Consider the following 22417-nt stretch of genomic DNA (forward strand, 5'->3'; position numbering starts at 1 on the left):
CCGGTCAGTTTGACCTCAGTACCAGGGAAGCTCATGGAGCAGATCCTCTTGGGAGTCATCATGCGGCACTTGAAGGGCAAGCAGGCGATCAGGCCCAGCCAGCATGGGTTTATGGAAGGCAGGTCCTGCTTGACGAACCTGATCTCCTTCTACGACAAAGTGACGCGCTGGGTGGATGAGGGAAAGGCTGTGGATGTGGTCTACCTTGACTTCAGCAAGGCTTTTGACACCGTCTCCCACAGCATTCTCCTCAAGAAACTGGCTGGTCTTGGCTTGGACTGGCGCACGCTTCGTTGGGTTAGAAACTGGCTGGATAGCCGGGCCCAAAGAGTTGTGGTAAATGGAGCCCAGTCCAGTTGGAGGCCAGTCACTAGTAGCGTCCCCCAGGGCTCGGTGCTGGGGCCGGTCCTCTTTAACATCTTCATCAATGATCTGGATGACGGCACTGAGTGCACCCTCAGTAAGTTTGCAGATGACACCAAGCTAGGTGCGTGTGTCGATCTGCTCGAGGGTAGGAAGGCTCTGCAGGAGGATCTGGATAGGCTGCACCAATGGGCTGAGGTCAACTGTATGAAGTTCAACAAGGCCAAGTGCCGGGTCCTGCACCTGGGGCGCAATAACCCCAAGCAGAACTACAGGCTGGGAGAGGAATGGTTGGAGAGCTGCCAGGCAGAGAAGGACCTGGGAGTGATGGTGGACAGTCGGCTGAATATGAGCCAGCAGTGTGCTCAGGTGGCCAAGAAGGCCAACGGCATCCTGGCTTGTATCAGAAACACTGTGACCAGCAGGGCTAGGGAGGTGATCGTCCCCCTGTACTCGGCTCTGGTGAGGCCGCACCTCGAGTACTGTGTTCAGTTTTGGGCCCCTCGCTACAAGAAGGACATCGAGGTGCTTGAGCGGGTCCAAAGAAGGGCGACGAAGCTGGTGAGGGGCCTGGAGAGCAAGTCCTATGAGGAGCGGCTGAAGGAGCTGGGCTTGTTCAGCCTAGAGAAGAGGAGGCTCAGGGGTGACCTTATCGCTCTGTATAAGTACATTAAAGGAGGCTGTAGCAATGTGGGGGTTGGCCTGTTCTCCCATGTGCCTGGTGACAGGACGAGGGGGAATGGGCTAAAGTTACACCAGGGGAGTTTTAGGTTAGATGTTAGGAAGAATTTCTTTACTGAAAGGGTTGTTAGGCACTGGAACGGGCTGCCCAGGGAGGTGGTGGAGTCACCATCCCTGGAAGTCTTCAAAAGACGTTTAGATGTAGAGCTTAGGGATATGGTTTAGTGGGGACTGTTAGTGTTAGGTTAGAGGTTGGACTCGATGATCTTGAGGTCTCTTCCAACCTAGAAATTCTGTGATTCTGTGAAATACAATTAGATAACATTTCATTTACTGGGGCTAGCATCCTTTATTATATTAACATCATGCTCAAATTTTTATTCTAAAGTTTATTTTAAAAAATCCATTATTTCTAATGATAAAAGAACATAAAGTGAAGGCATCCAGTATCTACCACACTGTGTTGGGTTTATGAGGCAAGGTTTTGTCAGAGATTGCCCTCCAGACTGTGGAGAAGACCACAGTGAAGCAGTCCTCCTGCAGACCACGGAGGCCCCTGCAGCAGTTGGTTGTGCTCTGAAAAATGCTGCTGCCCATGGAGAGCCCACACAGGTGTTTTTTTGGCAGAACTGTGGCCCAAGTTGGGCCCATGCCTGAGCAGTCTGCTGCTGGAGGACTGCACCCCACTGGAGCGTTCTTGAAGAATGGCAGCCAGGGAGAAAGGGGAACTTGTTAGGAGGAAGGAGTGACAGAGGCTACCTGTTACGAAGAGACCACAACCTCCACTGCCAGCTTCTCACACCATTCAGGGCTCAGGGTGCTGAGGTGGAAGAGTTGGGAGTGAAGTTGAGCCTGGGAAGAAGGAGCAGGTGAGGGGCAGCTGTTTTTGTTTTGTTTCTCACCACGCTTCTCTATTTTTACTTGACAATAAACTATAATAAATTTCCCCTAGTCAAGGGTTTTTTGGCCATGATGGTAATTGGTGATTTCCATGTTCTTATCACAGGTTAGGAGCTTTTCCACCCTGCCCTGTCAAGGACAGGGTGTGGGAGGCTGGAGGAGGCTAGGTGGGCACCTGGCAGTTGCCACGGTCAAGCTGTTTTACTGGTAAATAATATTCATGGTGTATTTGGGTGACCCCTGAAGAGACACTCCAGAATACAGACCCAAGTCTGTATTTCCATGAAAAATACATGCCAAAACAAGCTCATTTTAAAAATCTTACCCCCTTTGCAGAAACATACCTGTCTCTAAAGGGAAAGAGGAAAAAAAGAAAGAATTAAATGAAGCATTTGCCCTGCCAATAACCATTATTTATTAATGGCAACACCTCACACATAGTCTGAATTAATCATATTGCTTACAGAGTTTGCATTTACTGCAAGGTAAGTTTTAAATTTTTATAGATGGTTAAAATACAAATGTATCCTAAATTCTCAGAAAGTTGCAAGCATAGAGGAGTAATGACTCTAAATTTCTTTACGAGCATTACGTGGGCAAAAATATATGCTGGGTTTTGACTGCGGATTGGATTCTCGTTAGAGAGAATACTTTTCTTCTTTTTTTTTTTTTTTTTTTGAGCAGAATAATAAGGGTGTATTCTTATAGCTCCCTTTCTACCTCTACAATTACTTTAAAATGTTGTGAAGACTCAGCTTCTCAGCACAAGCTAAATAGGCAGTTCTTTGCCAAGATCCCTGTCCATTGTGCATTCATGAAAGCAAACATGAATGCCATTGATCCCAGCAGGAAGGCTTGCAGGCTTGACACACTCTGTGCCAAAGCAAGGGCTCTAATTAGTGATCCTTCCAGCTGGACAGTAAAGGCCTTACCCTTCCTTAGGGAATAATAAGACAGGCCATGTCTGAAGTCCCCAAGTAAGCTTTATAGAATAGGGAGCATGCAGAGAACTGCATTAAAGGCACTAAACCAGCCGACACAGGTGACCGAACAGTGAACTGTGCACTTGGCAATGAACAGAAAAATGCCTGCTACACAAGCATCATCTGGTCTTTGGTTCCTCCTGTTTGCCTGAATTACTGTCAGAATTCCAAGGACTGTAATGGATGGCGCAACTATTTAAAAGAAAGCAATAGATTTGTTGCAACAGTGATAGTTTTGAATATCTTCAAACCTTTTCTTCAAAAACAATGCTTGTTGACAATATAACATACCAATTCATAACATCACCATTCTTTGCAGAATAATGATAAAAAACTCATTAGCAGTAACAGGCTTTGAAAAATAGGCAGCATGTGTAATTTCAGCACTTCAAAACTGTTCGCAAAAAAGTCACTTTTAATTATATTTCTTTATAAAGAAAAATTATCTAAAGGATTAAAAATAGAAAGTCCTTTCATAGTAAAGATTACTAGCACTAGACTGCAAACACTGTAACCAGAGAAAAGCACTTATACATATATGCAAAGTGTACATCTAGGTTTCTGTATATAAAAGATCTTATACAACTTCTTTTATTGCATTGCTGCTTCAGAATTCTGACAACCACAATATTCAAAACGCGAGTTTCACTGAAAAAGCAGGATCTACTGAAAACAGTGGCTTATTTAAACATACTTTACATATAAGAGCATGAAATGTATAAAGAAGCATTGACATCTTGAAAGATTACAATGCCAAAAATTGCGTGAAGCTACAGTAGAAAAAAAATCCAAATGGTATATGCATATCCATTGTATACATCAATTATCTATTAACAAATTCCCAACGTAGATAAATTCCTCCTCTGTTCAAAAATAAAAATAAAAAAATCCTAAGTTAACACTTTTAAAAATAAACGAGAACGTACAAGTTTACACCCTTCTAATCCAACCACATTTGCTTTTTGAAAGCAAATGCAAATTCTAAAAGTGAAATATTAAAAGTATTTAAAAACGAAAATTTTTCACTTAGAATTATTATCCTACCTTGAGAACTGCAGTTTCTTTAGCCAAGCAAAATGCTTGGTCCTTCTGATGTTTGTTCCATTTTCACATCAAGTGGATATTAATTTTAACTACTAGCTTTCACTGAGAATCTTTCATTCTTGAAGAGAAATAAGAAAATTACTTATTGAAAACAAACAAGTCTCATTTCAAGATAGCAGCTTTTAGCCAATAGTTTTCTGATTTTCTACCTTTTGTTTAATACTGGTTATTCTTACTTGCCTGAAAGACTGCTACATTTCTCTTATCAGCAACATTATTATATTTTTTCTAAAAATAAGATTGAAAAAAGAGAGGAAGAAAGGCTGTAAACAAAAAGCTGTAGAATACAAAGGCAGTTAAAAGTTGGCTTCACAGCTCCTCAAAATAAATACTGAAGGATTATGATTCTGTAACCACAATCAGGATCTTTTTTACATCAAAGCTAGAGAAAAAGTAATGATATTAGTGCTTTGGACTCTAAATGGAACATACTGTTATTGCTGGGCAATAACTGTCCTTGTGCTGAGTGACAAAAAAAAAAAGGGGAAAAGGCGCACTTCCCCTCCCACATTCCCTGTATATCTCTAAAAATAAAGGACAGGTGAATATTCAAGGTGAAAATCAATATAATTTTTAAGATAGCCAGGAAGCCTTTAAATTACCTGAAGCACATTCTGTGCTCATTTAAAGAACATTCTGTATGCAGGCTGTAGTAAGAAAAGTATCTGTAGAATTAAGCAAAAGATCAATGAACAAATTTTCAGTGTACCACAAACACAAAGAATTCATAATGTAATAGTTATAAAACAATTGACTTTATGATTGTTTAATATTATCACAGGCTCATAGAGATGTATATTCAAGGTATTATAAGGTTGCATTAAAGAAGGTCACATTAAAGTGAGGACAATAGCTCTGAATCTCAAAGGATTTGGTCTAAGAATGTATTGGAAAACGAGAGATTCATAATAGTTTTTTCAGCCTGTTTTAGCATGTTTTCTAATACCATGAAGTCTTATGACATATTTAAAGTCAGTTTAAAGCTTATTTTTCTTCATTAAGACAATAAAGTGTGTTTTTCCTACATTCATGCTATCTATAGCACTTTGGTTTGCACTTCCGGATGCAGCCCAGCTAGTATGCATTTTCTTCTACATTCACTAATGAGGTGGTACAAAAATAAAAATAAAAATCAGGGAATAAATTAGGAGACTAAAATGCAACCTACAGTGAGATGCAATCTACAGGTGGAAAAACATAAAAATTGAGAAGTATGTCAGCGTAAATTCATAGAATCATAGAATATCCTGAGTTGGAAGGGACCCTTAAGGATCATCAAGTCCAACTCTTGACACCGCACAGGTCTACCCAAAAGTTCAGACCATGTGACTAAGTGCACAGTCCAATCTCTTCTTAAATTCAATCAGGCTCGGTGCAGTGACCACTTCCCTGGGGAGCCTGTTCCAGTGTGCAACCACCCTCTCTGTGAAGAACCCCCTCCTGATGTCAAGCCTAAACTTCCCCTGCCTCAGCTTAACCCCGTTCCCGCAGGTCCTGTTGCTGGTGTTAATGGAGAAAAGGTCTCCTTCCTCTCGACACCCCCTTACTAGGAAGTTGTAGACTGCGATGAGGTCGATTGTTAATTGATTGTTAATTGATTGTTATGCTCTGGTAAAAGACGTATTCAAGTGGAGAGAATATCTGTCCAGGCTTGGAGTCAATCATATGCAGTCAGTAGAACCTGGCTCAAATAACAAAACCAGTTTCTGACACTAGGTCCTTACTACTTCAAAAATGAGCAGCTAGGTTCATTTGGTGCTAGACACTGCCCCTCTGGTAGTCTACCCAGGGCCTAGAAGGGACATACCTCCAATCTCTAATGACCTAATAGGTGGGCTGGCAGGAAACTGGCCATCCAGAAAATGACAGGTCCAAGTTTGAGGTTTGATAGGAAGGTTTTGAGAGCTCTCGCTTTGTCACAGCCTGCCAGTTTTCTATGCCCAGGAGAGAGCTCTACTCTTTTTCTTCTCATGGTTTTATTCTCCATCTGAACACATAGAAACTGGCTTCAAAGTCTCAATTCTCCCCACACTGTGATCAAATAAATGAAGTAGTATCGAGGCTCATTCTGATCTCTCCACTCTAATTTATGTACCAGAGCTCTCTAAATGGCATCTGACAGACAAACTCCCTCTGCACCCATGTCTCTGGCTGGACAGCAATTCAAATTCAAATAATAATAATAATAATAATAATAATAATAATAATAATAATAATAATAAAGCTCTCTGTCTTTCCTTCCTTTTTTGAAAACTAAGCAGTTATCACAATGACAAAGAAAAATGACTGCCCTCCTTAAGACATTTGCAAACAACAGATGATTGATGATTATAGAATTTGGCTTACAGAACCTTAGTAACCAGTCAGAAGAACTGCCAATGGCATATACATGTATACAATTTTACCACATGGCATCAACTCGTACCCACCTCTGAGTGCCACACACCTTAAGTTAGCACCACTCAGTCTGCAGGAAGGGGCTGTTACCTGCCTTTAATGTTAAATGTTTAATGTCTAAAAAACACACTACCGTGTATAGAACTTGTTGGAAGTCTCTCACCAAACATAAGAAACTTAACTAGCTTAGCAAACGAGCCAACCTTTCAGACTTTATGTTTATCCCTACTAATGAGAGCAGTACCACCACGATGAGGCAGAGCTGAGAAGCCTGCATGTGTGGAAAGAAACCTCACTAATGTACTGCACGAGCACTAAGCTTTACATACTGCTCAACATGAGCATTAAAATAATGGTGTGCTTTGCAAGCCCTATAGTTTTTAACAAATAAAAGAATCTGAAAAGCTGAATTAGTAAGTATTTTAGGAAAGACTTAAGTGTTAAATATTCTGTATCACTGAATTAAAGCTGAAAGGTTCCCATGTTATCCACTCTAAAAATATCCACTACCCTGCTTTACAGCCTTTTGGAGGCTGTTTTCAGCTACGATGGGGGAATAGACCCCAGCTAGACCTCACACGTATCAGACAAGCCTCAACTCCAATGCAAACGGAGCTGTCTGACCACCAACTAAGGCTCATGAAGTGACTAAACACTTCCTTGACAAGTGCCAAATGCTGATCTAAAATTCCAGATATAAACATGTAGGTAACATAGAGCCACCACTGTGGGCTCTTTATACATACAGCAATTACTTTTTTTTTTTTTTTTTTTTACTAATTCACACACCTTAGCAATTACCTAAACTATAAACTTTAACGCTCCCACAATCTATTCCCTTTAGGTTTATTACTAATTTTCATTTGAAATGGAACACCTGAAGCAATAAAACTGCTAAGCATTCATATCTATCTTGAGAACAGTAGTTTCCTAAAACTACTATGAAAGAGCCCACTATATGAACTGCACTGTTCAAACCTTACACTAACCTACAGCTTTTGGGGATTTATAAAACTCCTTGCAGAAGAGAATGTGCAGCATTTGTACACTTGGCATGGATTCTGCTATTCATTAGAAAAACTTTATAAACACTGAGTTTTTTCTGACACCACAATGATCATTCATGTACATACACATATACATGCATGCATATAAAATGGGTGAAACCTATAATGCTTAAAAATACAAAAATTTGAATGTACTTATGTGTATTCTTCATGATGTCAGCCAGGTCCTTAGAAGTATACTGACCAGTCAAAAATAACAGTATTTTTTACAGTGCTTATTAACAGTTACATCAGTACAGACTTCTAGAGAAGTTTCATGGTTAAACTTCTGACTTTAAGATCACATTTTGTTTTTTGCTTTTTTGTTTGTTTGAACTGTTCGTCTGTTCATGCTGAAATTTAAGATCTGATTTCACAAATTCAACTTTCCAGATGCCTTAAGAGCCAAGAATTAAATTCTGGATAGCCTTACTGTCCACTATATTATGCATATATTGAAACAGCCAGCCTCTTAATTAGCTGATTATACAGGGAGTTAACATCCCCTTTTTTTGCATGGAGTTACCTCATTTGGATACTCACGTTGCAGTCACATATTCCTCATGTTTCTAGCAGAAATACTTTATAGACTAGTCCATATAGGCAGCTTATAAGAAGGACTACACGAGGACCTACATGAGAAACCAGAAAATAATTTCTCTGCCATGCCATCTTGCAGGACGGAGGGGGAAGGAACCACCACCAAAAAACACTTCAGTTTCATCTCTAAAACACTGCCGCCCCCCAGAGGCAGCGGTTCGCGAGCTGCAGCTCTGTCAGCTAAAATTTGCAAAATTCGAGCAAAATTTGAGCGCCTGAGAAACATTGCTGGGCGTTTTCGCGTTAACCGGTGCAGACAGAGGTAACCGTGATAACATATAATGGAAAACCAGCCTCCGTGAGCAACATCACACCGCAGGTTAGACATGATTTGTTCCCAGGTATTGCTACCTAACCACACACGGATGGGATGGCTGCAGCTGTATTTCTGCCTCTTTGGGCCCCGGTATTAGTTATGGCAATAACGGGGTGTCACGGCGAAGAAACCTGTCCGCCCCGGGACTCGAACCCGCAACCCCCGGGTCTGGAACCGCCCCGCCCCGCCCCACTGCCCTCTGCGTGCGCACCGAGCGGGGCTGCCAGGCGCATGCGCACTGGGAGCCTCCACCCCCCCCACACACACCCTCATGGCCGTGGGCGGTGGCCGCGCATGCGCAGTTGCAGCCGGGGGGCAGCGCTCTGGGTGTCTGGTGCCGTGGGTGGTGTTCCCACTGGATCGGTCTGGGCAGATACACATGCAACCCCATTAACTCTTTTAGAGTAGAGCGAGGGGTTAAGCCATCACCTTAAGGCTTATTCTGTCTCGATTCGTAGAGGCTTGTTTTGTCTCTATTTTGAGTTGTAAGTGACTTTGCTACCGGCTCGGTATGCGAAGATACATCGGAGGACACGCGTCTCTATGTAGCTGCCAGGACCCAAAACAAGCTCCGCCGGTAGGGCGAGGTAGGGGAGAGGGGGGCGTGCGCATGCGCGGTGCGTCCGCGTGAGGCCGGCCAGCCCTGTGAGGGGGGTGCGGGCGCGGCCGCCATGGGGAAGCTGAACGTGGCCGTGCTGCGGTACCTCAGCGGGCAGCACTTCAGGGTTCTCACCGCGGTGAGACGGGACGGGACGGGACGGGAAGGGAAGGGAAGGGAAGGGAAGGGAAGGGAAGGCGCAGCTCCCCCCCCTCCCCTCCCGTCCCCTCCCCGCTGATGCCGCCGACCGTTCCCTCTCGCCCCCCGGCAGGTGGAGATGGGCATGAAGAACCACGAGATCGTGCCTGGCAGCCTGGTGGCGCCCATCGCCAGCCTGAAGCACGGCGGCTGCAACAAGGTGCTGCGGGAGCTGGCCAAGCACAAGCTCCTGGCCTACGAGCGGACCAAAAGTGAGTGTGGGGCCTGCGCTGGGAGCCTCCTCCCGGCCCTCCCGGTTCTTCAGCGCCACAGAAGTGCGGTAGCTTGGTCATTCGGGTATCCGGGGCGTTTGTGAGCCCCGTCTCGCCTTGGGGCTAGCTGGGGAATGTGAACTCCTTCAGCAACAAATGGTGTTGGTGATTTCTGAAATTCATGGATTCGTTCGTCCAAATTCGTGGATAAAATAAATAATTGTTAGCTAAGGTAGTATTTAAGTTCACATAGGGATCAGCCCAAATGTGTTACAGTCTTACAGCAGACAAACTGGAGCGGACTGCAAAAGCCTTATACCTTCAGCCGGTCAGGAACGATCACTAAAGTAGTATTTATTCTGTCCCATTCTGTTAGTAGCGTTGGATTTCCTTTAGTCTTGCACTTGCATCTGGCTTTGCAAGCACAATGTGGGAGTCTTCATGAAATTCATCTCCTTTTTGTCTCCGTTTTTCAGACCATTAAGGTTTGGTTTAGGTCTTTGAAACAATCCTGAATCCTTGCCGTGTCTCCTAAGTAATCATCTTTCAAAGTAATCCTATGCAACTTGAACCATTGTCACTGCCTGCATTACCAAGGGGCTAACAAAATGTCTACTTTTTATCCAGTTAGTTTTCAAAAGGCTTGCACGAATTTAAACTTACTGTCAAGTTGGGTTGATACTAGCCAACAGTGAAAATACTATTTGAGTGTTGTGTACCATAAGCAGGAAAAAAAAAAAAGAGAGACCAAAATGAAACTTCTTTTAAAAGAAACACATGCATAATATGGAATGAAATGTTGTGTAATTTATTTTTTCCTAGCTGTCCAGGGCTATCGGTTAACTAAGGCAGGATATGATTACCTTGCCTTGAGAACTCTGTCTTCCCGGCAAGTCATCAGTTCTGTTGGAAACCAGATGGGTGTTGGCAAAGAATCAGGTAATTTAAAAAAGTGTTTTCAGTATATAATTTTTTTTTTTAGAAGAAATGGGTCTGTATTTTTGTTAATTTGTTGGAAACTTGGTGAATTTACCTTTGGATAGTCATATCAGTTAATCTGTCAAACACCAAAATTTATGGTCACTTCAAGTTCTGTGTGAGTCTTGACTACATCTGATTTTTTTCACAAGTGTTGTTCCACTTTGACCATTTTGTACAATTCTTGGATGGTTCCTTAAAAGGTATTTTGCAAACAGGTGACAGTTGTCTTGTGACTTGCAAAGAATTTTGAAGCCTTCTGTCAAAAAGATTAACATCAAATGTTTCATCCCACCTAAAAAAAAAAAAAAAGTAATATACAGTCCAAACTATTGGAGTGCTATCTTGGTTTCTCATGCTCATATGTTGATTGTAATTTGGCACAGCATGTCTTTTGTCATTAAAAAATGACGAAAAAAAAAAAAAGAGGATTATTGGGGACAAATGGTAAAAATGAAACATAGCCAATTGCTAACACTGTTTTAAAGTAAGAGGTACCTTGAGTTTTCTGTCCAGTCAGGAGAAGTCTTTTCTAGTGTGCCATTAAGTTACTTCTTATCCCCTAGTCTGAAATATGTTTCAGATCAGATGGATGGTTCAACCAGATGATCTTGGAGGTCTTTTCCAACCGTAATGATTCTATGATATTCTACTAGTGGAGCAGCATAATCTCTTCACCAATGACTTCTTCTTGTTCAGATTTGTAATACATAATATACAAATTTGGTTGTCTTTTCTGTTAAAAGAAGTGTAGTAGACTTTGCTATTCCAGAAATAGCAGTTACAAGAAGTCAAGTAACCGATTTCTCACTGCACTGTTGCATTATATACCTGTCAGATACCATTTATTTCTCAGATCTGTGCTGCTGTTTTTTCTCCTAGATATTTATATTGTTGCAAATGAAGACGAGCAGCAGTTTGCAATGAAATTGCACAGGCTTGGAAGAACTTCCTTTCGCAGCCTGAAAAATAAGCGTGACTACCATAAGCACAGGCACAAAATGTCATGGCTGTATTTATCCCAGCTAGCAGCAATGAAAGAGTTTGCCTACATGAAGGTAGGTGGTTGTTTGCACCATATTAACAACGATGTAATAGTCTGGAATGTACTTCTCAGATTATCTTCTCATCACTTCATATTTGCAGTATATGTTAGGATGTATGCTTTTTATTTGTTTTTTTTTAGTGGACTTAAAGTATACATTTCAGAGAATGACAGTGCTGATGCATTTTGTATACTTTCAAGTGACAAAATCAAACTTTGCCATGGAAGTCGTATGGAACTGAAGCAATTTCCATAAAATTTCAGGTGAAGCTGTCCAGTCATCTGAGTCTTAATAAAGGCAGTGAATAAACTATCGCCATTTCACTTAACCTTGTCTTAGGAAAGACTATATGCTAGGGAAAATTCGTGAAGTATCTACTAGTATTTTAGTCTTGTCAATTTGGATCACTTCCACAAACATAATTACAGAGTATTTGTTAGGTCTGTAAGCGATGAGTTTCAAACTGGGAGGAGAGCACACTGAGAGCAGCCCTGCAGAGAAGGACTTGGATGTTCTGGTGGATGAAAAGCTTGACATAAGCCAGAAGTATTTGTTTGCATACCTGAAGGCCAGCAGCCTCCTGAGCTGCATCAACAGAGGAGTGGCCAGCAGGTGGAGAGAGGTGATTGTCTCCCTCTGCTCTGCCCTTGTGAGGCCCCACTTGGAGTGCTGCATCCAGGTTTGGGGCCCCCAGCACAAGAAGTATGTGGAGCTGTTAGAGTGGGCCCAGAGGAGGACCACAAAGGTGATCAGAGGGGTGAAGCACCTCTCCTGTGAAGAAAAGCTGAGAGTCAGGGTTATTTAGCTTGGAGAAGAGAAGGCTTAAGGGAATGCTAATAGCAGCCTGCAGTACTTAAGGGGGCCTACTGGTAAGCTGGGGAGGGACTCTTTCAGGGAGTGTTGTGATAGGACAAGGAGTAACAGTTTTAAATTAAAATAATGGTAGATTGAGATTAGATACTAGGAGGAAATTCTGTGCTCAAGATGGTGAGGCACTGGCATAGGCTGCCCAGAGAAGCTGTGGATGCCCCATCCCTGGAGGTGTTCAAGGCCAGGATGGATGGGGCTTTCAGCAGCCTGGTCTAGTGGAGGTGTCCCTGCCCATGGCAGAAGGGGTGGAACCAGGTGGTCTTTAAGGTTCCTTCCAACCTGAGCCATTCTGTGAATCAAGTGAATGATTTGGTAAATATGGTTAGAGCAAGCTAACAGAGCTACAAAATACTATGGCCTACCTTTAGTTAATCTTTAATGTAGTGTAATACTGGATATTAATATTTAAGACGAAACTTTTGCCTTACTGAGACTGAGTGTGGATTACCTGACCAGGCCAAACTGTATTTACAAGAACTGTTGAACCTTTTTCTAACACCCTATTCCCAATTATCTGCTGGTGGTTTCTTAAGCTAACAGACCAGATACGATTCTGCTGTTTTTCTATCCTGTTGTGTTTTCCTGCCACCTGCAGGATAACTAAACTCTGGAAAATACAGAAACATAGTTAGTAGTGAAAGTTCAGATTGCTCTTCCTCCTTAAGCACATGATTTGACTTTTACAGTTAGCAGTTGAATAATGTGTAGGATGCTGCTTCCGCAATGGTGCTTAACTGCTTATCTTATATTTGTAGTTTGTCAGGTATGTAATGTTTTCTTAATGGTTATCTTTTATTTTTTCAATATGTTGTCTCTTTCCAGGCTTTGTATGACAGAGGATTTCCTGTTCCAAAACCTGTAGACTACAACAGGCATGCAGTTATTATGGAACTCCTTGATGGCTACCCTTAGTAAGTTTGGAAGCTTGAAGTCTGTTTTACAGAAACCCTAACAACGATAGGTTCAGTAAGACAGCAGGGATGACGTTTTTCCTTATCGTGTGAGTCAGTTCTGATCATGCTGAATAAAGCATGAATAAAGTCAGGCCCAGAACAGCTAGGGTTCTGCTTCATTATATTTGGAGAAATTGGTGAGAGAAGGAAAACTAAAAACATACTCTCTTTGTCCAAAAAGACTGGTGGAAATAGACTTTTTTTTTTTTTAAGTACGGAATACATCAGAGGAGCAATGTGATACAGAGGTTAGTGCTACAACCATTTTCTACACAGAAATTTTATGTTCTATATGTTATCTATTCAATGATATTCAATATTGATATATTCAGTATATCAAATATTCAGTATTGAGTTGTGTATCCTCCACGTTCTGAGCTCCAGTTCATGATCCATGTTGTGGTAAAGATTCAGGTAGGATTACAACTTGTACAGTTGCCATTGTAGAACTTCTGTGTTGATTTTTTTGGGGGGTGTTTGTTTTTTGTTTGTTTTATTTTTTATTTTATGTATTTGTGTGCATTGAACGCTGTTTTTTGCTCAAGGAAGATTACTTTTCTTCAGTTTTTCAACATCCAGAAACATGAAAAAATGTTGAATTTTGTATGTGAATGAATGGCTTGTTTTGTTTCCATAGCAGAATGCAAAATAGCTATTTGATACTCTGTATAATGTACAGTAACAAAGGTTCAGTGTAATTAATCCCAAAGTATACAGTTGAAGAGTTACATTGAAGAAGTGCCTTTTAAGACTTTATTCTATCCCGTTTCCCCGCCTTTGTTAAATAGTTCCACATCTGTCCTGTAGACAGAAAGCTTTAAAGTTACATGTGGGCATTGCAGGTGAGGCTTACCATGCTATCCCAGTTCTGCAATTTTAACTAAGCATTTCCTGAAGGAGATGCTGTACTAGATGAGAAATTATTTCAGGTGATCAGCATCTCAGAAGATACCAGTTTAGATGACTTCCAAATTCAAAGAACAAATGATATATTTTATGATACAGACCTCTGGCTATAAGAAATGTCACCAATTAATTTTGCTGTTAATATGAAAATATTCAACAGCAGCCTATTACAGAGCTGCTTGAATTCCATTGTGTTTTGTTTGTATGTGCAACTGATATGTTCTCATAACACTACAGTGTTGCATTCAGGCCAAAATATATCACAAATTAGCTGTAAATGACGGCTTCTTGACAGCTCCTGGTATAATAAGACAGCTGCCTATTTATTCTGCTTGTAAAAATAAGGTGATGTCTATTCTGCGCACTTTTGGGGCAAAACATATACTTTGCTTTTATTCTGGAGTTTATGCTGGAGTATATTCTGGAGTGCTTTAAGCTTTTTTTTTTTTTTTTTTTTGGCTTTGCCTTATCCCCAGCTTAGTCTTGAAAACACTTTTTTGTGAGACATTTGAATGGCATTTGAATACAAGAAGACCTAAGTTACCTAAAACAATCCAGACATAAAAATTCGCTGATCCATTGTTTAAATTAGGCAGCATAACCATCGTGTTTGATAGGAGTACAAGAGACAAAGGGCTTTAGTTGAAACGAGGGATTTAACCTGGAGATAGGAGAAGCTTTCTCCCCATGAGGGCAGTGTGGTGGAGATTGCACAGTATGTTTCCATCCCTGGAAACTTTCAAGCCCGCATTGGTAGAGCTCTGATTAGTCTCATCTAATCTCAGAATTGACATAGCTATGAGCAGAGTATTGGACTAGTAACCTCTGGAGATCCCTTACGACTCAAATTGTGACCCTGTCATTCTCTCAGATGTAACTCATATGCCTTGTCTATATTTTTAAATTAATTCCTTCAGGGTTCAGGATATTTTCTTTTTTATTTAACTTTCCAGATGCCAAGTACACCACATCGAAGACCCTGCCGCTGTCTACAGTGAATTAATGGATCTAATTGTAAAACTTGGCAATCATGGTTTGATTCATGGGGATTTCAATGAATTTAATCTCATACTGGATAATGATGATCATGTCACTATGATTGATTTCCCTCAGATGATATCAACATCACATCCAAATGCTGAATGGTACGTACAAATGATGTATGCAAAATAAACCAGTTAAGTGCTGATAACAACAAATAGTCAACCATGATTTGTTTTCATAAGCCTGCTTCAAATTCTTTTTCTACTGTTTTCACCATACATTACAAATGCAATTTGTTTCATGAATGAGTAGAAATCTCCTTAGGATAAATGTGTAATTAATTGCTTCTCAGTTAATATTATTTCTTTCAATTAAGAAATGAATAGAAATAATCTGCATTTATGTATGTATACCTACACGTGTACTTTCTCACTTCGAGTCACTGATGGTTATTAATATTCAAATAAAAGGCAAGAAAGTAGAGTAAAAGTTTGTCATACCAGTAGACTTAATTTCCTTGATTATTGCATTTTTACAATTCTGTATTTTTTAAACAGGTATTTTGACAGGGATGTTAACTGCATTAAGGAGTTTTTTAAGAAATGCTTCAACTATGAGAGTGAGCTCTTCCCATCATTCCAAGATATCAGGTAAAAAATGCCAGCTGACTCGTAATTCCCCCATGTTATGGTAGTTACGTTGGTTTTCTGAGAAAAATGGATGCCTCTGAGAGATGATTTTAGAAGTGAACAGGGGGAAAAAGAGCCAATTTGAAATATTTTTGTCATTCTTACAGTAAAAAGGATACATACTTTCTTCACTGGCAGTTACTAAAAGTGGTTTCCAAAAACTGAAGCACGTCTTAAAATCTGCTGTCTCCTTTGTCTTACCTCTTGCAGCTAGGGGAAGGAGATACATCCAAATGCCGTAAATGTTACGGTGACGCAGAATTAGTTTCTCTGACTCTTAAAACCATATTTAACAGTCCTGGGGGATCAAGTATTAACTTAGTTTTTAATTTTAAATTTAATTTTCAAAATGCTAGTACATGTGGTGACCGCCTCTTCAAATATTATCTTCAAAATTTTCCTACTGTAGCTTGTCCCTTTTGAAAAGCAAACAATTTTCTCACATATTTTAAGAGCAAAGCTGATTCAGTTAAAAGGGTTTTATATCACTCTGAGCCCTTTCTCAAAGGGGAATTGTCTGTGTGTGTGTCAACATGTCCTTCATCGTTCTGTTTGCACAAGCATAATTTAAGTATTATATTTGTTAAAATCAAATTGTTTGCTTTCAGTAAGTGCTGATTATGAAGATGGAATCATCTTGTATGAAAGTCTGGTTCTGTCAGGCTACATTCTGCTAACTACCCAAAGCCCTGCACTGTAATATGTTACCTATGTTCCAATGGAGTATACTCTTTTTGTTAATAGCATGGTAATTATAGTCTAACTGGATAGTATTTTTAATCCAAAATACAGCATAATGATTTGATATATTAAAAGAAAGATCACTTCTATTTCTTTCAGGAGAGAGAGTTCTCTTGACATAGAGATTGCTGCCAGTGGTTATACAAAGGAAATGCAGGAAGATGATGAGCTGCTTTTCCCAGAGTGCTCTGATGAGGATGATCATACAACAGAGGAGAGGGAATTTGTAGAAGATGCTGAAAGTAACGCCAACTTCCTCAGCCAAGATAAAGAAAACAATGCAGACCTCATATAAGAAGTGGTTTCTGAAAGCAGAACCTCTGAAGACTTGTTATCACAGTGAAGATGCTGAAGCCACAGAAAGTAGTGAAAATTCACAAGGACTGAGTATGTCAGAGTTGAGTTCAGCCTTAGAAAAGGTTGAAGGGCAGCCTGTGCTTTCGAAGTCCAGTGAAGATGCAGAGAGTTGTGCACTTGGTTTTTCTGAGCACAAAAGAATACCTGACAATGCTGCTGAAAATCAGACAGAGGGCAGCAGTGATAAGGACAACGATGAATGCCCTGATCTGGTTGACTTGTCAACTTTAAATAAGGAATTGAGACCTTACAGGTAAATACTTATATTTACTGTCTAGTGGTGTGGTGAAATTTTCTTCTTTTTTCTTTATTTCTAGTAATAATGTGAGTAAAAGGTTTTTTTTATATTAAAACGCTGCTGCTGCTAAGTAGCTTTGACAAGTGAGTTTATAATTAGAGTGCTCTTTCTCAGCCTCTGCCCCTCATTCGGCTGAAATTAGCAAGAACAAGCTCTTTGGAATATATTATTCAAATATATTTTACTGAACGTCATACCATGTGGCTTTTAATGCCTTTACTGACACACTTGGAAATTCCTTCTTACCTTTAAGCTAACCCCTTCTTATATAAAATTCAAACTATTAGTTTGCAAGCTCCCCATGTACCTGAATGCATATATAAAGTTCATATACCCTGTTTTCTTTTTGAATTTTTCCTTTTTCGTGAAATTCTACGCCTAGGCAATGTACAGAATCTGAATTAATCTTTTTAGTGTTCTGAAGCTTCTTTTTCTTACACTACTTTGTGTAGTATGTATGTGGCTATTGCACTATAATCCTTCCTGTCATAAAATGTGTTTTTTGAACTAGTGTTAATATTTCAAATGTAAATGTTCTTTCTGTAGTACTCAAATGTTCTGCTAGCACTTTTGATTGTATATCAAAAAAAATGACTGAAACATGATGCTCACTGAATGGAATAAAACATTAATTTACATATTTTAGAAATGAAGACAGTATGGTTCATATTGCGGAGCACAGAACAAGAACTAAAAGTACGTCAACCAGCAGTGTTGGGAGCTGTTCAACCATTCCACCGGTAATTATTACTGCTACTGTCTAGTTTACTCTGATACCATCTTAGGACGTAGCTGTTGAAGATATTTTTACAAATACGTAGTTAGCAGTAACTGTCTTTAATTGATTACTACTATGTACATCTTTGGTTTGTAGTTCCATGTTCACAGAAAATAGGTCTGATGCTTTCTACATGTTTACAAGTGAATTATATCCAGTGCTGTACTTCATGTGTTGTTCTTTGCTCTTTCACAAAAGCTCTACTCCGGCATTAGCAACTTTAATTTCATTTCTGTTGCTAGAAATCAATTCTGTTGCCCATAATTAATGTTTTTGTATTTTAAATTTGCATGCGTGAGTAAAGATTTAACTTGGCCTTTTTTCATCTGTCTTTTTAACACATCTCTTACCACATTTCTGAAACATAGATATGAATTCATTGTAGTCATGGTGTCTTTGGCAATATGAATTTGACTTTCAGCATTACATAAATCAATACTTTGTGGCAGAATTTTACATCTTTCTTCATCCCTACTCAGTATACTATCCAGTATGGCTACCTCTATCACATTTTAAAGAGTGTGTCTAAATTTTAAATGGAAGAAAGGCCAGTTTTATGCATAAATAAATGTGTTAGGGAACAGCATGTTTGCAAGTTGTGTAAGACTTTTACAGGACTTCGTGTGAAGGAAAGAGAGACTTTTGTTAGTCATCCCTGTTCTTACTGTAGGACATGGCCTTGTGCCTTATTAAGGAGAAAAAGAATTAGCCTTGAATTATGAAATGAAGTAAAGAAGAGCTAGGATAAATGCTAGGATAAATGCTAGGAATCGCCTGGCTTCTGATCCATGCGATACATATTTTTTCCCTTTCAGTTTGCTAACCTAAATGTGTAGGATTTCTTTTGGAATCGCCTATAGATCCCTATTTGAAATTATATTTCTGTACACCAGTAGGTGGTAGCAGTGGTCACTCACTGTAGAAACCTTCCTGATTGTTTAGCAAACACATGTTTTTTCTGTAGGCAGACACATCGAACTTGTTAAAATATTCAAATGGCATTTAAGTACCTAATATTCTGTTCTAAAAGAAAGATAAAAGCAGAAGCAGCTTTCAAGAGATTCAGCCACATAAACATCCTGTGTCAATTTACTTTGTGTAATCTTTCCATTTATATGCTCTTACGCTAAGTAAAATGTTTCTGCCCATTGTTAAATCTTATTTGAACTTTTGAATACTAGAACTAAAGAAAGGATATGCATGATGAGCTATTTGTAACATCAGAACGTGATTGCAAAACGAAAAACACAAAAGGCACTGCAGTAAGACCCACTGAGCTGCTTAGAGCCAATGCCTGTTACTGCTTCTAGCACTTCTCTGTTGTTTATATAGCTTTCTCAATGAAGAAACACATTAAAACATAAGCAGGTTTCCAGATTAAACACACAGAAGGAATTCATATGGGCATGTATAAACAATAGCAGTAATAGCAGTAGGTGCAGTCATAGCTGGGTGACTGTGCCAAAAAGAAAGCCTTATGAGTTACAGACAATAAGCTATTCCAGACAAAATAAAATGTCTTGTTGTGCTTGTACAAATCTTTGTAGGGACTGCTGCAATTTAATTATAGGAAATAATGCAAACTATGCAAAAATTTAAATAATAAATGATAGATTTGTTTATTCATTTTGCTTACAGTCAGGCTTAGGATGATGGAGAGACTAGTGAGACTTGCATGCTGTGGTTGAGCAGTAGTATTTTGTGAATTTACATTTTTGCATAGTGAAAATATCTGGTATTTGTATTGCAAAGTTTCTTCTAGCGAGCCTTGTATGAACTGTGAAGGAAGTCATCTGTCCACTGAAGTGGGAGAAGTAGAGAAGCCTTCTTTCAGAGCTCTGCCTATAAAAAGCAGAGGATGACAATTGTCTTACTGACAGAAGAAAAACATCAGTGGCCCAGTTTAAACTAGTTCTTACCAGCTTTCCTCAGGAATTTCTTCTGGAATATTTTTAAAGAGCATTCACAGATTTAATTTCCAAAATGCTCTTGTTTAAATACTGAGTTCTGCTAAGCTTCCGAGGAAAGAAAGACAGATCTTATACTACTCTTTTTATTCACATTTTTGATAGTCAACCTGCATGTGGTAAAGCTTAGGAAACTACTATTCAGGTGAATACTATGTAATTACTACAGCATTCTTACTGAAATCAGCATTGGGTACCTGGATTTATTTACTACCTTGTATTTGCATAATTTAGTTGTATTAGTCACAGCAGTTTTTAAACAGTGCCAAAAGAATTCTTTCTGGTTCCTGACTTAACTACCAACTTACTACTTAATGTGCTGACAGTATCATAAACAAAAAACAAGGCAAGAGAAATTGGGGTAAATGCAAAAGAAATGTTACTAGATTGTGGGGTAATTTTGCACCAGCAGGTACCTCAGCTCCTCCATGCTTCTCTTAGCCCTGTCCTCAGGTGGAAAAAGGGGGAGAAAACATGATGATGTAAAAAATATTCATGGGTTGTGATAAGGACAAGGAGATCTCTCCTTGTGCTGGAGCAAACTCTCTTGGTCCTTTTTCTACTTACAAGATGTTTGTCAAATCTCCAAGCACAGGACATTATCATTTTTGCTGAAGGCATATGTTTTGCACTGAAAAGTACTGGTTCATTATGATTCCTGAATGAAAGGCACCTAAACTCTGCAAGATATCACCTAAGATGCTTTTTATTAGAGCTAACGCTAAAAGAAAAAAAAAATAGCACAGGTGATCGTACACCCCTTCAAATGCTAGAGCCCTGACCCTGACTCCAAACCACATAGCTATACTGTAGACCTTGTCTGTAGCAGAGGTTTTCCCCTTTCACTCAGTTGAGATAACTACATGATTTTCTTACAAAGAAACAACTCTGCTTGCTCAATTTCTGCTGTTGAGAAGAGGTGAAGTTCTTATTATAACTTCTTTCTGCTCTGTTAGATAAAGGCAAGACCACAGAGCAGTGGTAATCACTGGAACCAGGCGGAAGCTGCCTGCAGGCTCCTCTGTCCCAAGAAGCTGGCTGAGTTTGCCCCAGGCCAAGGGATTTGTGCAGCCCCACAGGGGGTTCTGGGGCCACACAGTATGGGCAGCACAGCACAGGGCAGGCCTGGGCAAACTCGAGTTAACCCTGGTGTGGATCACCAGCTGCTCAGCGCATGGTGGTCTTCTCGACAGGTTCACTACCACATGTTCATGTTAGTACTGAGAATACAGTATCATTATGGTAATGTTAGTACTAAATGATGTTCAAAAACTTCTGATACTGAATTGTTTATTTATTTGTAGGAACTGGTGAAAAGGAAGATAAAACGTCAGCTGACAAAACAGCAGAAGTCTGCTCTGAGGCGACGACTACAGAAAGGAGAGGCAAACGTTTATACCAAACAACGTCGAGAAAATATGCACAACATTAAGTCAAGCTTGGATGCAGCTAGTTTCTGGGGATAATTTATCATAGCTGCCACCGAACATGAGAAAACTCACAGTACATACAGCTAAAACAGTTACCTAATAACCAAGCATCCTTTTATACAGTGGAGGAAAAAGTTCTTAACGATACCGTGTATTTTTGGAAACTAATAAACATCACGCTGGTTCCTCTGGTTTTGTTTGCATGATTTTATTTTGTGTTCCTAGTTAAAAATATCGACTGTGATTTAAAATAAATTAGTAGTACTAGGTACGATCATTTAAGTACAGTATTTCCAACAGTATCTTGTTTTAGGTCAATTTTACTGTTTTTGTATAGATTAAGAATCTTCTGATGTGCAGAGGATTCCTCTTTAAAAATTTTCCTTTGTTCCTACAACATAAAATTTAAATGTGAAATTCTGCCCTCAGGTTACAAACAGATATTTGTTTGATTTAATTAAAAATCAAAAGGAAATAAAAACTGATAGCTTTTAACACTCTAAAATTTCTTTTGAACCTGTACAAGGATCATCAAACAACATGATAATGTACATTCTTTGAACCAAGCAATTCTTACTTGTTTTTCCTTTCACTCCAGGATCTTGTATAGATCTTGAAAAGATCTATAGATAAGAGAAAAGGAATAAGTCAGTGCTGTAGAGATCTGGCAGTCACTCAGGTTTTGAATTTGGCTGTGCAGTTACCAATAAATCTAATTCATTTAACAATTTACATAAAGTGGTGAGCATTCTGAACTTCTCTTTTTAAAAAATATTACCATGTTTTTTTTTATGTTATTTTGGGTCTCTGAAGACCTAGAAAAACAAGTATCTTGATGTATCTGTGATTTAGGTGAAGAGCCTTCCTAGAGACGTATGACATGGTAAAGTTTGTCATCAACCCATAGTTTGCAATGTTTTAAATCTTTTACTTGGCTGGGGAAATGAGGAAGTTTGGATTTGAGGTTGATTTTTTATTCACACCTGATACTATCTATATTCTACTTTACCCTAACTGAAAAT

At 39.6% G+C, this 22417-nt stretch overlaps 1 long non-coding RNA gene and 1 pseudogene across 2 annotated transcripts; one reads left to right on the top strand and one right to left on the bottom strand.

Annotated features, from left to right (window-relative positions):
• Nucleotides 1-3160: 3160 nt before the first annotated feature.
• LOC113842294 (uncharacterized) lies at nt 3161-8882 on the bottom strand. Of its 2 annotated transcripts, XR_011805081.1 has the most exons (5): nt 8426-8882; nt 8018-8106; nt 4634-4696; nt 3972-4089; nt 3161-3790 (listed from the first exon to the last, which is right to left on the bottom strand). It is a non-coding gene; the product is annotated as an uncharacterized lncRNA (long non-coding RNA). The 2 variants fall into 2 exon arrangements; XR_011805080.1 differs by having other exon boundaries at nt 8018-8882.
• A 134-nt stretch (nt 8883-9016) lies between these two features.
• Nucleotides 9017-21587, top strand: LOC119715325 (serine/threonine-protein kinase RIO2-like; annotated as a pseudogene).
• The last annotated feature ends 830 nt before the right edge of the window (nt 21588-22417 follow it).

Source organism: Anas platyrhynchos, chromosome 27, assembly GCF_047663525.1.
Source record: "Anas platyrhynchos isolate ZD024472 breed Pekin duck chromosome 27, IASCAAS_PekinDuck_T2T, whole genome shotgun sequence".
In the NCBI taxonomy this organism is placed as follows: Eukaryota; Metazoa; Chordata; class Aves; order Anseriformes; family Anatidae; genus Anas; species Anas platyrhynchos.